Source organism: Strigops habroptila, chromosome 1, assembly GCF_004027225.2.
Source record: "Strigops habroptila isolate Jane chromosome 1, bStrHab1.2.pri, whole genome shotgun sequence".
In the NCBI taxonomy this organism is placed as follows: Eukaryota; Metazoa; Chordata; class Aves; order Psittaciformes; family Psittacidae; genus Strigops; species Strigops habroptila.
The window spans coordinates 83534583-83551118 of NC_044277.2; the positions used below are offsets into that span (position 1 = coordinate 83534583).

General features: G+C 48.1%; 1 protein-coding gene across 4 annotated transcripts in view; it reads right to left on the reverse strand.

Annotated features, from left to right (window-relative positions):
- The window catches only part of RNF152 (ring finger protein 152), a 46470-nt gene extending 34926 nt beyond the window's left edge, over window positions 1-11544 (reverse strand). The window contains exon 1 of one of the 4 annotated variants that reach the window (XM_030500204.1): window positions 11198-11544. The gene's annotated coding sequence lies outside the window, so the exon portion shown is untranslated. Of the gene's footprint in view, window positions 1-10703; window positions 11068-11197 lie in introns of those variants that run through there. The other 3 variants (XM_030500223.1, XM_030500197.1, XM_030500214.1) reach the window with 3 other exon arrangements.
- Between the last annotated feature and the right edge of the window lie 4992 nt (window positions 11545-16536).

Here is a 16536-nt window from a genome sequence, read left to right on the forward strand (position 1 = left end):
CTCATGCAGCACACAAACATCTGGGCCATATTTTCAAGACAACATTCATTAGAAGTTAGCTATCCACTGCTTCTAGCTCACCAACATCCATTATGCTTAAAATCATTATTTTCCTGCTGTTATAGCCTTCCCCTTTGCTTTGCAGGCCACCTAAATATACTGCTTCTGCTTAGAGGAAAGTGTTTGACCACAGTGGTCACCAGGACTGCACAACATATGGCACAAAGACACTCTAGTCATGCAAGCCAACCTACTAAAATTATTGAATGACATTTGGCAAAGGCATCAAATTAAAAATGAACTGCTGTCTCATGAAGACCCTAAAAGCACACTTCACCGTATGCTTGCTGGACTTTCTCTGCATACTGCAAGGTTCAAAAGCCAGACCCATGAAGCAAAGGGAGCTGTACCAGAGACAGCAGCCCAGCCATGGACCCAACCAAGGCAGAAGCAGCCCTGATGGGTGCAGCATACATGCAGCACCTATCCCTGCTCATGAATGATGTGTCTGCACCTGACATGCCGTGCAGACAGTCTGGGGACCTAGGAAGGTGTTCCTCCTAGCAGAGACAAGAGTAATAACAGGGAAAAAGAGAAGGAAGTGTGTAAACTGAACTGCAAGAACCCTTCCACTGTAAGGCAGGCCATCCATTTCGGAATGCTAGCAGACGGAGCAGGGGGCTTCATCAGCTGAAAAGGGATCTTTTCCAGGTTAGAGGCAAGCAGGCATCAGTTTCCAGAAGGCTGGCATGCAGCATGGAGGAAACATGGACCCACAGTGCAGGTCACCACAAGCCAAATGGCTCCAGCATCCTCACTCCTCTCTGTGTGGATAAAGGGCACCCAGGGGAAACTAAAATTCCAGCACCTAAATACCCCTCGCAGGCTTGGGCACCTCAACACCACGGGTGCTTGCAACAGGCTCTTTTTTCCTCTAGCTGCATCAAGACAGTATTTCAGGTCTGATTCACTGTCTAGACACAGCATGATACCATGCGGTACAACTGAGGAAGACTGAGAGCACCAGAGTGTGAAAAACAGACTGGCCCCAGCTTTTTCTTTTTCTTTTTAAGAAAAATACACTGTGCAGTTTGTATCAACATCCTCACGAAATGGCTTGATCTGTCCTGCACCTTAGAAACTGGCTGCTGAAAAAAATCCAGAATGCAATTAAAACATGGCTTCCGTTAAGTTCCACTTCCCTCTGCAATTTTATAATCGTCTCATCCATCAATTTTGAAAGAATATTAATACTGGCATCAGCTGGCTCTCCACCTCCTTTGCTGAGCCAGCTTTTTTGAAGCCCTGTCCCTGCCTCTCAGCATCCAACCACAGATGCTGTGAGGAAGAGGAGAGAGGGAGGCAAACCAAGGGTGAAGAGAGGCCAGTGGGGCCCACCCAGCGTGGGGGCTACCCCACAGAGGAGCTGCTTCTTTCCCAGGGGAGGTATGGCAACTTATGGTACTGAAAATCTGCCCAAACATGCTTGCCTCAATAGAAAAAAATCATACACACAAAATACAGAGAACAAGGTTGTGTCATGGATTAACTGATGCCTACACAAACACCAGACCAGATCCTTGGTATGCAGGCTCATCACCACCTTCCAAGCTGGAGATGGCTAGGCCAGTGATGTACGATCTTTTTTCCCCAACTCCGAAAGATGTGTAGATCTCTCCATTGACACAAGCCACGTCTCCAAGTTATCTTTCACAGACTAACATCCTTGACTCCCAAGTACCTTCAGACTGCAGCTGAAAACCAGTCCATGATTTTAGTAGTCTCTCCTTTTCGAATAGGTGAAGCTCAGCACTCAGATACTAGTTCTTGGGCTTACACACAGTGGTAAAGGCAGGGAGAATTGGCTTGTGCCAGTTTTTGGCATCTGCCTTATTATTTTATAAAGGTGCACAATTCATTGAGTCACTCGAAAATTTTTAAGACACTGTTCTGTCATTATTTTATGAATCTAGTTTGACATGGTTTATATGTATCATAGCCATGATTTATATCACAAACTCCCAAGAACACAAATCTGACTTCAAAATCATTCTCATCCCAATTGTTTCATCGCAGGTCAGCCTGGTCTGTTGCAAGACCAGATTTTGTTGGCAAATGTATTCTCTTTGCTAGTATCATCCACCTTTCCTCATCTAGTTTAATGAAACAAAAAAACCCAAAGGACATAAAAAAGGCAAATCATTATACTCATTTGAACATAATCAGAAATCTCTGCTTCATCTTCTCTTACTGCAGCGTGAGGTTTATAACAACAGCCTTCCCCTCCTATGAACAAAGCTGTAGGAAGAAATTCACTGTAAATTGGTCAGGAGACTGACATGCAGGCCAAAAGCATCTAATGGCTTGCTGGGATTACAGACATCACTTCTCCGGGAAGCGGCGGAGTTGCACCAACTTGCATTTCAGCTAGAAGCCCAGCCTCTCAACCTGCACACTCTTGCTTGCACTATCATGTTGCTATTCATTCCCAGAAAACAGAAAATCACAGGCAGCCAGTCTTCCTCACTCTATAAACTGATGTAATTTCTATCCCATCTTCAAGCCCATAAAATGACACATCCTCCTAGGCTTAATCGCAGAAGGTAGGTGGGATCAAACAAGACTGCATACAACAGCACACTGAGAAATGGGGCAGAAAGCAGCATATTCTTTAGGTGTAAACTGTTTTTATAGAGTTGGTCTTAAGCAGCTGTTTATCCATTTTCTGATCTCAGAGAATGCCCACAGTAGTGGCACTGGACTAAAAGTGAGGAAGATGAATCCCCTAAAATGTTTCCTTCAAAGGTAGTGGGCTGGGCTTTACCTGCAGTTTTGAGTAAGAAAAAATTACAGATCTAAATTGGAATCAAGATTGCACAGAACCCTACCAGGGTACCTAGATCTGAGACCTCTGGAAAATTATAGGTGGCACCAGTAGTACCAAAAGATGTGCATAGGCTAGAGCGATGGTACAAGAAAGCAAGGGGAGAAGCAGGTGGCATTTGTCAGGGATGCACAGGAACTGAGGGGAAGGAGGGGGAACTGGGAAGGGTGAGTTCAAGGGGATAAGAAACTAGGCTGCCACAGAGGGAAGAGCAGGACAGACACAGGCAAATCAGAGAGGACTCAGGAAGCACCAGAGCTCTGCAAGCTCCATCCTTAAATGGGATCTGAGGGTATCCTGGTCTAGGCTGCAAAACCCCCAACACAGCAGCAGATGACTTGCTGAACGTGTCACCCCACTCTGGCAGCTACCACCATCCACAGCCAAACAGTGCTCTTCTGCAGGCCGTTATCTTATGGGTTAGAAATTAATGCTACAGCCCAAAGGTCTGCACTCTCTGGATGACCTAGGTCACTGCAGATTCATGTGACAGGACTAATTTTTATCTCTACCTTTTCCCTTTGTACAGTTGTAAAATTATGTTTAAACCCAGCTATGTTAAATTTTTAATACAAAGACTGCAAACTTGAGCACTCGATTAAGAGGTGTCATAATGAAGACTGCCCATACAACCTTCACCCAGATCCTGTACACGTCTGCACTGATTCTGTCTCCAATTCGATGTTTGCAAATCATTTGAGCTGTGGAAATTAATCACTTTTGGAAAAAGATATGGTTGTGTGGTAAAAGTGGCTGCTGTCTCAGACCCTGCCTCACCCAGGTCAGCAAACAAGGCAATGCAGGAAGAGAAAGACAACTCCCTTGCTTGAGGATGTTGGATGTACCACTGCAGGAGAAAGAGGAATTACCTCTTTCTCCACTCCACAGTCTGTAAGATGCTCAGCAAATCCCCAAAACTAGTTTTTCTTCAGGTGACCCCTACCAGGGCAGTACCCACCCTGTGCAAAGCGAAGACAACTAGGGATAACTTCAAGAGGGCTAAGAGTTACAGCTGAGGTCAATTGTCCTTGTGCTTCCAGCAGATGAATTGCCACATCATGCCAGGCATTCTGGGGTGAGTGAGAAAAAAACTCCTCCCTAAGTATCATTTTGAGTAGCCATAAATGAAGGTATTTCAATCAGTTGAGCTTTATTTGCTCTTTGCCTCCATTCCTCAGCTATGAAAATGAAGATAGTACCTGTACCTGGGATACTGCAAGAATAAGAACTTCCCCACCTGCAAAGCCCCCAGGAAGAAATTGGCAGCACTGCTCAGTTCAAGGTTTGGGTGGAGTGTAAAATAAGTAGATGTGGGGACACATGCAGAAAGTATACATGGAGAAAAGAAAATGAATTATGCTGTAATTACCCATCCACTGAAAGAGAGACTCTGTGAAAGGGAAAAAATGATGCAATTACAGAATTAAAGATTGTATCATAATGCAGATGCAAAGGGGAGCTATGCAACATTAGTCCTGGCACATCCTTGCTTCTGTCCGCCTGATTTCTTAACCCCATTGTTCTCCTAATGTCATTATTTTGTAAGTAATTTTAATGCAACATAATTATGAGCTCATATGTTTATATCTTTTCATCATTAATAACATGTGGAACAACTGGCAGACTCTGCTCCCAGCATAATTGATGCTTCCAGCAGATGGCTGTGAACGGCTCACTTTCTTCCACGTTTATCTGAGGTAAAGAGCAGGGAGGAGAGAGGGAGACTACATTTGAACTTCGGTTCCATGCACAAACATTTGGGGATTTCTTTCAGAGGATGAAACCAGGTCTAATATTAATCAATTGCTCTGAAACCAATCAGAACAGATCAGATTTAAAGACCAGAGGCATTGAGCAGCTGATGTGCTTTGCCCAAGGTCAAAAGGAAAGCTCCCAAAGCCTGGACCTCAAATGACCCCACTGACTGCCTTCTGCCCAAGCTGTTGAATCGCTACCTCCCACATTAAAACTTGTTGAAGTATAATTATTCCTGTTAACTGCAGGTCAGGGAAGAAGCTGATCACCTCCAGGCTGTGTTTGCTGGTGAATGCAGCCAGTGAGCAACTCCTGAGAGCGTGTCATAGAAAAAATACAACTGCAAGCAAACATTATGGTTGTATGTGTTCATCCTGGATGATAATTGTTATGTCAGAGTTTTTAAGTAAATTACCCTGCCCACCTTGGAATTCAGGCAAATTGCCAACATATTTCTCAGAGTCAGATGAGTCTGGCTCACCATGCTACCTTCATGAGGAAAAGCAGCTGCAATGCCAAAAACCTAACTTGTTTTATTTGCAGATGATATGGCAAGAGGCAGTGCGTCTAACAGCATGCTTGCTTCGTGCTCTATAAAAAGTCTTATTTGTCTTTGTATGTCCCCATTTGTTCACACACACACCCCTCCTTTCTTCTAGAGTAGTAATTTTACCTTGTCTAAGGGTTGCTGGCAGCTTTGCAGTGCAAGCTTTACATACTCTTGTTGCTAACAAAGCCAGCTTCACTTCCATCTTTCCCCACCCTCACAGGGAGCAGAGCCTGCAAAGCCCCTGAGGCACAGCCAGTCAGAGCCTGCAGTGTCCCAGGCTCTCGGGCCACACCAGCTCTCTCCAGTGCACATCTTCTGGAAAAGCTCCACCGTGGAAAAATCTGTCATGGTGGTAGAAGCATTGCAATCCTTCCCTTTTGGCATGCAACCCACTCGATTTGGTTTAAAACCTAACAGAGAAAGCACTACACCAGCACTAAATGTACACAGCACTATACAGTTAACAAGAACAGGCAGAAATGTTATAGCAGCAGCCTTTCACCCCACAACTGCCTGTTTCAGGATTTCTCACATTGAAGCTTGGGTGGCCAGCACTGTCAGAGGAGGGACCTGCACAGGGCTTATAGTCTGAGCCCCAGAGCCCATTCTTAGCTACCGCAGACATCAACAGTGCCGTGCTGCCAGTGGTATGAGTTGGTGCCCAGAGGGAAAAGTAGGGGAAGCCAGACACGTTCTCCTTCACTAAGTACCACATCTCTGTAGTGCAGAGACTTACATTCAGATGCCAAAGATGTCCAGCACTGCCTCTGGCAGGCAATTTGTGTGGGGGAAGAGGGAGTAGTGTCCCCCTTTGCCCTGCTGGCATGGCTTAGTGCTCCACATCCTCCATAACCCATGATGGGTTACACAGCTACACAGTTCCTCCCTTCGTCTCACCTTGACAGATGCATCTGACCTCAGCTGCACCACAGGCTGCCTGAAGAGGAGTGGCATATGGGTGCTTGAGATTCAGCTCAGCCCTCTAGGGTGACACTTAATATTTTGACATTACAGAGCAACACTGGCGATCTCTGAAGAGCCACACTCTATGCCCCAGGACAAACAGGCATCTATTGCCTGAAACTCAGCAGCAACAGAGAAGGTAACAAAATATGCACTGGCTGAGGAACCACACTGTGCATCCCACATATGCTCCTCAACACCCTGACTCTATTTCTTATGCCGCTGCCTGAACAGATGCTGGTCTTTTTCTTCAGTCCAGGTCTGAAAGAAATGTGCCCATCGCACGAGCACAGCTATACTGAAAAGCTGTCAGCACAGGCACAGCCTGGGTGAGGGCAATGCTGCTTTTCCTAGTATAGTTCTGCCCAGATTCCTGAGGCAGACCACCTAAGTCACCCATGCCAGACCAGCTGCATCTACACTGGAGTGCTTAGCAACACAGAAGCATGTCCATGACGTGTCACAGCACTGCATCAGCCCAAGTACACACCTGCCTAAAGCACCTGTGGGGAGGGGGCTGTGTGGGGCTTGGAGACTGTTTTCACTCAGAAACTATTTTGAGAGAAACATACAGCGCTGAATGTCATCTTTTCATCAGTGTCAAATTAGCATTTAAGTCAACAGGATGATGCTGGTGAACACCCAGATAACCACACTGCCATTGCACACGTTCAAGTTTGCACATACACACCCCTCTGCATAAGTCCTGCCCAGGCTGCACGTTCCCATCTGCTCCAATCTCACCTCCATTCAGCCCAAGGTGTCCTGGAGGTCAAGGAAAGAAGGCTCCAAGCCACGGCTGTCAGCCTGCCAGCCTTCCTAAATCTCAAGTGGCTTGACAAATAAAAGGGTAACAGCACTGCAAGGAGGTATAACGAACAGGCCTCGCTTGCTGGAGATCTGTGTCCTCTGCCCCCCTACCCCTCCCTTGCAGCTCCCTCCAATATTACCCACACCTTCTCCCCTGGAGACTGTGCATACCTTGCGAGGTGGCCAGGGCTACAAAGGAGCTGCCTGTTTGATCACCACCACACATGCAATGCCTGGCTGGGCAGCTGCTACCAAGCAGAATGGAGACGAGCTGAAAGCAGTCTCCTTTCTCTTCAGAGAGAGCACTGCCTCAAATATTGCCCAGCCAGCCACTAATCTTTACAAAAGCAAGCGGGAAATTAATGATCTTCAAGACTGTCAACCATTGGTGCAATCTGGTTGGAACTGGCCAAACGTAAGGGGCAGGAGACAGACAGCACTCGTTTCCTGGGGAAATGAAGTTAAAATGAAATAAAATAAAACCAGATGAAAACTATGGTGCATTTGATTAGTGGCATCTCAGCATTCTTACGTCCCAGGAAACGCCGCCTTACTCAATCAAGCCTGCGAGCCGCACAGCACACACTGCAGTTAAGCTCTGTGACTGCCCAGCTTCTGTGCATCAGGAGCAGGAAGGGGCAAATTACAAACTCATTTACAGCTGAAGGTTATTCTGAAGGGGTAATTTCTGAAGTAGGAAGACGGGGAGGGCAAGGTCATTTGCATCTGAAAGAGGTGAAATACCTCGTCAGGGCTGAAGGACTATTATTCAGCTCTAAGCATGGAAGCTGCTGGGGCTCCTCTCTCCTTCACAAGCCCCAGCCCTGGAGGTGATCTCATCCCAGAGATTTCAGCATCTTTCCTCACCATCCACAGCGTCCCTCAGCCCACACTGCTGGCACTTGGCCACCAGCACCAAGAGGTGCCTTTGAGGCAGGAGTCAACTCTGCTGTGGTTGGACCAACAAATGCCAAGCCCTTGGCAGCCAGGATCAGGATGTGGAGAGATGCTCCACAATTACCTGGTGCTGACAAGGGCTGCAAGGGTTTTCTCTAATGCCACCCGGTTTGACAGACCATACTACAGAGTTACACTGGTTCCAAGGGCTTCTCTGCTTTCTTCACAGAGCCCAGCACAGCAGCAGCAAACATATTTGTGCAGAAAATAGCATCAGGAAAGCAAGCAGGCAACTCTAGACAGACTCTGAAACAGCTGTGGAATTTCTCTGGAAGAGCTGCTTACTGTAAAGGGGGGAAAGTCCAGCCTCCCATCTCACTTCTAGTCCACCCACCGGATAGAGGCAAAGCGTAAGAACAGGAGAGAATTTAAGGCATGCCAGCATCCCAGGCTCTGGGAATTAGTTTCCCACATTCTCCACAAAAAGACAGCACTCACGCCCAAAATCCACTGCCTTGAACTCAGATCGCACACCATCTACTCAGCTGAATAACCACGCTCAAGCCCGTGGAATTACTTGCCTGAATTGCTGCTACGTGATGTACAGAAAGGCTGCAGAACTTTGGCTGACAAACACAAGTAGGCAGAAGGCAATGTAAGACCACCCTAGGCCAGGTCCCAGAGTCAACAGCCATGCGGTCAAAACCACACATCACCTGGTCTTTGGTAGTTATGCCAACTGATCAGGGCATCAGCTAGATCACATGCCTCCCTCTAGACCTGTATCCTTCAGGCATCATCAACTGATTGGGGCCACAGTCTGAAAAATATTTCACTGACTTAGAAAGCTAAACTCTGCTGGATAGCATGGCTTGAGCATTTGAGAGTCTAAGCTTGATTAGCTTCCAGCAAGACTTCAGGTCCCAAGTGCAAACTAATGCTCCAGAAAACTCCAGCAGAGAAGCACCAGTGCTCCTGCTCTATTAGTGTTGGTCCTAAGTAAGGTCAGCTCTTCCATACTGAACCCAAACATGATACGGCATTTGTTCTCAGCACCATGCAAGTAAAAAGCTGTGCACTGCACACCCTGGAAAGCTTAAGAGAGGCAGCCCTGAGTTTAAAACTTTTGCATGCAAGCTTGCTTATGAGCATCCCTCTTTAATTTCACTAGGACAACACACGTGACTAAAGTTAAAACTGTGCTGAAGCCTCCATCTGTCAGACTGTGGCTGATGGAACTCCTGCTCCAGTTCATCGAGGGGTCAAGGTGAGAACCCTGAACTGGAGCCAGGAACAGGTACTGCAAAAACATACCCACAGCTTCTGGCAAAGCTGGAGGCTCAAGTGAGTCACCTGAGGAAGGGTGACCAGTGCCCAGAAGCATCTACCTGCTGTTCCCTGTGCACTCTGCTAAGCCATAGTGTATCTTGGATGAGCAGCTCATTCTGAGTTATTGCATTTGCATGCTTAACTAAAACACACCATATTTATTGTCCTGCTGGCATTTCTAATCTGGATATTCCACTGCCCAGTACTTCCAAAGAGACTTCATAACATGCATATAGAACTTCCATCAGGTGTGGCCCAACCAACTTTCCTCCCCCAGGACAAGCAGCAGAAAACAAATATCTTCATCTTCACATACCTGGCAAGCTGTCCAAACTCTCCGACAGACCTTAGAGGTTTGGGCTTTTCAACTATACTGCCAACAAAAGCATGTGCATGGGGAGAATTTTCCACAGATTCCTGTCCCAACAGTCATGGACACACCAGTGCCACAGCCAGCAACAGCACCAGGCTGTCCCAGCTCCATACTCCTCGGCCAGGGCTACTTTACCTTTCGCCTTTCATGCATTTAACAAGAAGCTGAAATCCAGGTGCGCACCATTACATAGCCAAGAACAGCGTTTCCAGCAGAAGGCTTTTTCCTAAATTGCTGTTATTATCATCCCATGAGCTCTGCATTAGTTCAGACTCAGTGGGTATTTCAAAAAGGCCTATGACCCCAGACTGGGTACAGAAGGCTGAAAACAGGACCTTCGTCTACATCACAATTTGGAAGGCTACAAATATTTTCCAGTGGCCTCAACCAGACCTACACCATAAGCAACTCTGTATCAAAAAAGATCTCTGAAACATACTATAAAAACAAACAAACCAATCATGGATCATATCGGTGAGAAAAAGAGCTTCAGCAAGGAAACAAGAACTGTGTTTGTAGTTCAACAGAATTACTGTGTTTATAGTTCAATTAATGGAATCTTATCAAAAGCCTGTTTGCTTTCCTCTTTTTTTTTTTCCTCTAAGACACCTATTACACAAACACACCCCTTCATGCCTCCCCACCTAACAGCAACACATCTTAGGCGTATCCACAGCTCAGAGGAGGCAGAGAGCCGCTTCCAAGAAGTCCCTCCGCCGGACAGCGTGTCGGAACCCAGCGCCCGGGTGATGGATGGCGGCGGGGTTCCGAAATCACATTTTTGCAGCTCGACCTCAGCCGGGAGGCAGCACCTAACCAACGCCGCAGCGAACTCTGAACGCTGCCACTCCGTAGAGCGGGGCTGCTAATGGGGCAGGGGCTTCGCGACTCTCCTCTTCTCTGGTTAAAAGAAAAAATTAAAGCCGTTTCCTAAAAACCCAGCGAGATGCCTAGCACTTAGTGACAGCGCCCGAGTTACCGCGGATCTTCTCCGCTAACTGCCAGCATAAGGGAGGGAAGGGGAATCAAACAAAAAAAGGAGAAAACGCCAACCCAGAACCGACACCGAACCTCCAACAGAACCAAAGGACGCACCACAAACCCCCCCAAAAACACCCCGTCTGTAAGTTATCTGGGTTTACTTGCTCGCGAAGCCCAAGGAGAACCCTTCTCCGCCCCGAATCACGTCGATGCGATCGGTGCAGGCGCCGGGTTTCAAAGTAACCTCCCGGGAGGCAGCGGGCACCGAGCAGCCCCGCGCACGTTTCAGTGGATCACCTGGACCTCGCACCGCGCCTTGGCTTCGCCCTCCCCGCGGGGGGACCGAGCAGCAGCGGAGCCGGGGAGCGGCGGCTGCTCTGCCCGGAGGAGGCTGCTCGCTCTGCCCGCACCAGCCGTGCGCGGCGGGGCCAGGCCGGGCGGGCGGTTACGAAACCCGCGGCTCCCCCTCGCCCGGGCGGGAGGCGTGGCGGGGGGCATCCGCGCCCGCTGGCCCCGCTCCCCGCCACCGCGCCGCGAATGGGAGGAGGGAAAGGCGGCCCCGCCGCTGCATCTACCGCACACGAGCATCGCCCGCTGCCCGCCTCGGGGGCAGCCGAGAGGGAGCCCCGCCAGCGAGGAGCGGGCGACCACTGACCTTGCCGCCATCCGCCGCCGTGCCTGCCCGCGGGGCGGTAGCCCCGCGCCCGCCGCCGCAACCGGCGCCCTAGCCCCGGCAGCCGGCGCCGCCCCCCGCCCGCCGGGGTGCGGGGCCGAGGCGGAGCCGAGGCGGCGGGAGCGCCGGAGCCGCCCCGGACCCGGGTGCGCCCCAGCCCAGCCCAGTCCAGTCCGGGCCCGCCGCGGCTCCGTCGTGAGAGCGGCGGTGAGGGAAACTCCCCGCCGCGCCGGGCCGGGAGCGGGGCGGCTCCGCAGCAGGAAGGGCACCCGCTGACCTGCTCAGCCAGCGTGGAGAGGGCAAATGCAGCTCTCGGGAAGGACTCTGCGGTTTCAAGATGCAGCTCGTCCTGCCTCTCGGCACAGGGCAGGGATGATCGCACCTGAATGAGTCCTCCTCGGTGCGGCTGGCGGAGCAGCGTGTCCTGCGCACCCACCCGAGCTGCCTCCCCGAGGTGCGGGGCTGAGAAAGAGCCAGGACAAGGCAGTGCTCAGGCTCGAGTAACTGGTGCCCTGAGCCTTGAAGACAGGGCTTCAGACCCAGCTGGAGGCTTAGAACTCCGTTATTTTCTGCACGTTAAAGTAATTAATAGGTACATGTGGCATGTTGTCTTACCATAGCGGACCCAGGGCTGGGCAATAAGATCTCCCTTTTATTCATTGCACCAAGGCCTGTGCCTGCTACTGAGCACAGGACCACAGACTCGTTTGTGCACTGCCTACAGAGAAAACAATCCTACTTACATCAACAGCAAAATTAAAAATGCATCTATACCTCCTAGTGTCTCACACGGGATCGGTAAAGGCAAGCAGCAAGAGCTACAAATGGCAAGGGCAGACAAGCGTCTTTCATTCCTCATTGGCTCCTCCTTCTGCAGAGCCAGTGTTGTTTCGGGGCAAACAACTGCAAGTGGTGTGAAAGCAGACCTGCAGGTTATCCAGGTGCTGGTTTTGGTTAGAAGAGCCCTCTCCTCCCCAGCCTGTGCAGCTCTGCACTGAAAGCATTGCCTGGGTAGGAGTAAAAACTCTATAATCAGCAAAACAAATAAATAATTTTCACAAAAGCCTGCTTGGTTTCCTCCCCTTCCTTCCCCTTCTCCTCTACAATGGGGCTGTTTGCAGAGCAGGGTCTCAATCATGCCAGGCTTACCACTAGGAAGAGTCTATAGCGCATTCACTAGTACAACTCCAGGTTCTGCCATAAACATTTAAAACTCAGTTACCACTCTCAGAATGAATGCTTAAAGCAGATTTTTGCTTCCCACAGTGTTTCTTGGTTCAAATCTTCCGAATCAAATAACTGAGGTAAACCAGAAGTCAAATAGGCTAAATTTCAGCCACCACTTTGAGTCTGGTTCCCCCCTCATGTCTGCCTCCAAAGTATTAGTCACTACCACCCCTGACCTCTCACCATGTATTTCACACCACAGGTATCATTTTAGCACGCGCAGCTGACTTTCATTTCTCAGCTAGAAGGACCATGCAAAAGATATTGTGTCTCCTCCCATGCCACCCACTGACTAATCCAAGGAGCAAATGCCCAAGTTGCTTCTCCCCAGGCTTCCCTTAGCTGGACAGGATAACAGGGTCCACCTGCCACCACCCCTCTCCTCTCCAGGACAGGGCACAAGCCATAGAACCTGCTGTGACCCACATCTTCCCACCCCAGCCACTCAAGGTTCTCCAGAAAAAGCGTTTGGGATGCCGGGGATGGGGAGTGCATGGTTGTTTTCACAATTCAAGGTAATCCTTATGCCAAATTCACATTGGGTATTTGTAACAGTAAAAGCCTGTTTTTGAAGAGACACACCAAACTTGGGAAGCACAATTCCTTATATGCCTCCGTGTGCCAAAGCCCTACCATTCCCTAGATCAGTTCCCCCTCTCCTCCTTAGAAAACAAGTGACAGCTAATGCCCACAAGCAGTGCTACAGGACGAGATCTCCATGGACACCAGAGAGGAAAATTCATTAGAAAATGGAAAAAAACGAGTCTCCCCCCACCTAAGCACTGGCCAGCACTGCCGCAAATGCTGTCCAGCAGTGAGGCCAGGGACTACACAGATGTAGGGAGAGATAACCTGCTAGCTGAGACAAGGATCCCACAAGACAGTGTTGAAGAGCCTTGGCACGATGACTTCGTTAATTATATTGCTATTGTTGCTGCTGTGGTTTTATCGTTACAGCAGTTTAGACAGCTCTGGTGCAACTAAAGCACCCCCCCAAATCCCCAGCTGGGTTAAGTGGACAGCAAAGAATCAAGTACTTCTGCTCCTGCATGCAAATATAAGGTCCTGATCCTGGAGAGGTTATCGCACACACAGTTGAATTTTAGCATCTGATTTTAGCATCTAACTCCCTCTACAGAATGGATTAAAGTTAACTTATGCACACAGCTCCTGGCAGAAGTGCTACCAGATAGATGCAGCAGACAAGGGGAAGGGGAAAGTAATTACTCCCAGGAGGAATTGTGCATTGCTGCTGTCATCCCCCAGGCTGTACCTCTTATGAGAAGAAGAGTCTTTAAACCTCTAGGGAAGAAATCTCGAAAAGTTCCTGGCAATAGGCTTGAAATAAAGAAAGAGAAATAGATATCAGCTCCAGATTGCTCCACACAGTTCATTCTAATAAAGTCCTCTTTTTACCAGGATGCCGATTTGTAAAAGACAGCAAGTTCTTTGGCACTGCCCTTTTTCCCTCATAAAAATGGTGTAAAAGGGCTCATCCAGTGCCAGGGGTGTGGAAGGACAGACTGAAGGACAGCCCCATGCTCTGCCCTGCAAAGGCAACCGTGTTCCTCTGCCCTTTGCTACTTTCTCACCAGTTTAGTTGGAACAAGGGAGGATGTTTTTTTCCATCTTGGTTTTGCTAACAGTTTTGCTAAGCACATCGCACCCAACAGCCAATTAGAGCAAATTGCTCTCGGACATGTTCAGTCAGGCACAGCTCCATACTGGGGAGGAGGGGTCCCCCATCATGGCTGGGGAAAATAGGAGCAATCCCTACAAGTTCTGGGATAGCACTGGGATACCATTACAAAAGTAACTAACTCCTGGTTTCTCCATTGTAATCACCTAAGGGAACTCTAATAGGCCATATATTTATAAGCCTTCAGTGTTAAACTTCAGCTCCAGGAGCGAGTCACCAAATAATCATAAAAACGAATTGGAGCTTGCGACCATTTTAAAAATAATCAGCACATGCGGGATCCATTCCTTTCCTTTCCTGAGCCCACAGTGGAGACTTAAATCATATTCCTAAGATTTATTCTGTTACTAGGAGGCCTAGGAAATTTTTCTAGCCTAGTTTTCTAGAGAAACAAAGTTTGTATCATCATGCTGTCTGTGTATCTTCCTGTCTTCCTGTTTTCCTTCAGCTGCTTTTGAAACTGCTGGCCAAGCTGTCAGAGGAAGAGAAATCAGAGATGTCCCTACTTTTTTTCTTTTTTAAACTGTTAATGGGACAAAGGAAAGAAACTTCTTTCACACACACCCCCCAAGCAAGGGGCAGGGAGAGCTCAGTACTTCTCCATTGTGTCCAGCAGCCAGCAAGCACACATGTGAGACAACAGGACCTAACCAAACTTTGCAATATCCTCTGCTCAAATAATATCTTTCAGTGGCCAAAAAAGTAAGACTTCTGTGGTCTCAGACCTCAGGGACTAATGGGAAAAAATTACATTAACCATTAAAATTGCTACCAAATCAGGTCCTGTCAAACCTCACACCTTGCACAAAAGTTTCACAGAAAGCAGTTGCTTAAAACCAAGAGGCAGAAGTACAGCCCTTAGAGACTAAAAAGGCATCTATTGATGGGAACGGGGTTAAGTTCCACTGATCACAGGTAATTATCACTCCTCATATTGATACCCTGTGATAAAATCATGATGAATATTTTAGCTTGTTGAAATCTCGTGTACAGAGATGACAGGTTCATACACATTCATTGTTCTCTTCCATAAAACACTGTTTTATTGTGCACTTTAAAGTATTCAGCAGTGAGTATTTTTATAGATTGCTAACCTGAAAAAGAGCATGTAAAAAGACCACACATTTGTGCTAACTCAGTTTAATAAACTACTTTGAATCCCCAGTCTCTCTCTCTCAAAAAACTCCAAAACTGTAGTCAGGACAGCCTTCACCCCTCTGCTAGTATTAGAGGCTTCAAGCAGGAGAAGATGGTCAGTGTGCTTACCATAGAAGAGCAACAAGTCCTGTATTCACCTGTATGCCATTCAGCCCACTTTTTGTTCTTAGGTTGGGTACGGAAAATTGACCAATAATTTTCTGCCGTGACAGTTTGTAAATGCTCATCTATTAACTATAACTTGAAAAATGAAGGTGAATTGACATCTTTAGGTACAAAATGTAGAAAAGTTGCTCTTTTAGTATGGGCTGTGTGCCTTTGCAATCAAAGGGAAGATGTTCCAGGAGGTGATTCAGAGCAGCTTGGATACTGTGAGTCACCTTCTGCCTGGGCTGATCTCCGTCCACAGACAAGATAGGGGAAAAAGCTTCCTGTACTGAAGTTTAGTGCCCAAAGATAAGCAGCACAAATAGCCCCCTGAGGCTCCCAATCCAGGCTGGGCCTGCTAATGCATCTCTTCACCTCCCTCAAAGTGTGGCCCAGCCTACACCATTCTCAGGGTGCTGCCTTAGAGTAGCCCCAAACCTTGTGTCTCACGAGCTGCGGTCCCACCTGCAGCACTGCCTCACCACTGGCCCCCGGGCAGGCGGTGTGGATGTGGTGAGGTGTGCCAGCCTGGCATCCCAGCCACATGCCCCTCCCGGCACAGTGTGGCTGAGGTGGGAAGGGACCTCTGGAGATCCTCCTGTCCAAGCCACTGCTCAAAGCAGGGGCAGTGAAAGCAGGGTGCTCAGGCCTGTCTCCTGCTGGGTTTTGAACGTTTATGGCCAGTGCAGAGCGCTGAATAAACACGCCAGGGGTGCTACTGCAGCAGTTACTCTCTGTACAGTCCTGGATATTGTCTCTGCTGCTGCAGCTGTCAAGAAATGAAAGAGGGAAAAGAAGTGTTTATGAGCTCTGGTAATTATCTGCAGAGATGCACTTTTATCTCCCCTTACCCCATCACGAGGTGATGTTTAGAAAAATACACTGATATGAATCAAATCCTGATCCTGTTTTTTACTGTACATCAGGGCAAAGCCATACCTGTATCTTCTCAATAATTAATAGTTCACTGTATATTAAACAAAAGGATAAAGATCCATGTGAAAAATATTCTCACAACATTGGAGTTCATTTACCAAAACTTTATTATTTAAAAAAAAAAATAAAAGAAACTCTTCTGTTATCCAAAGCA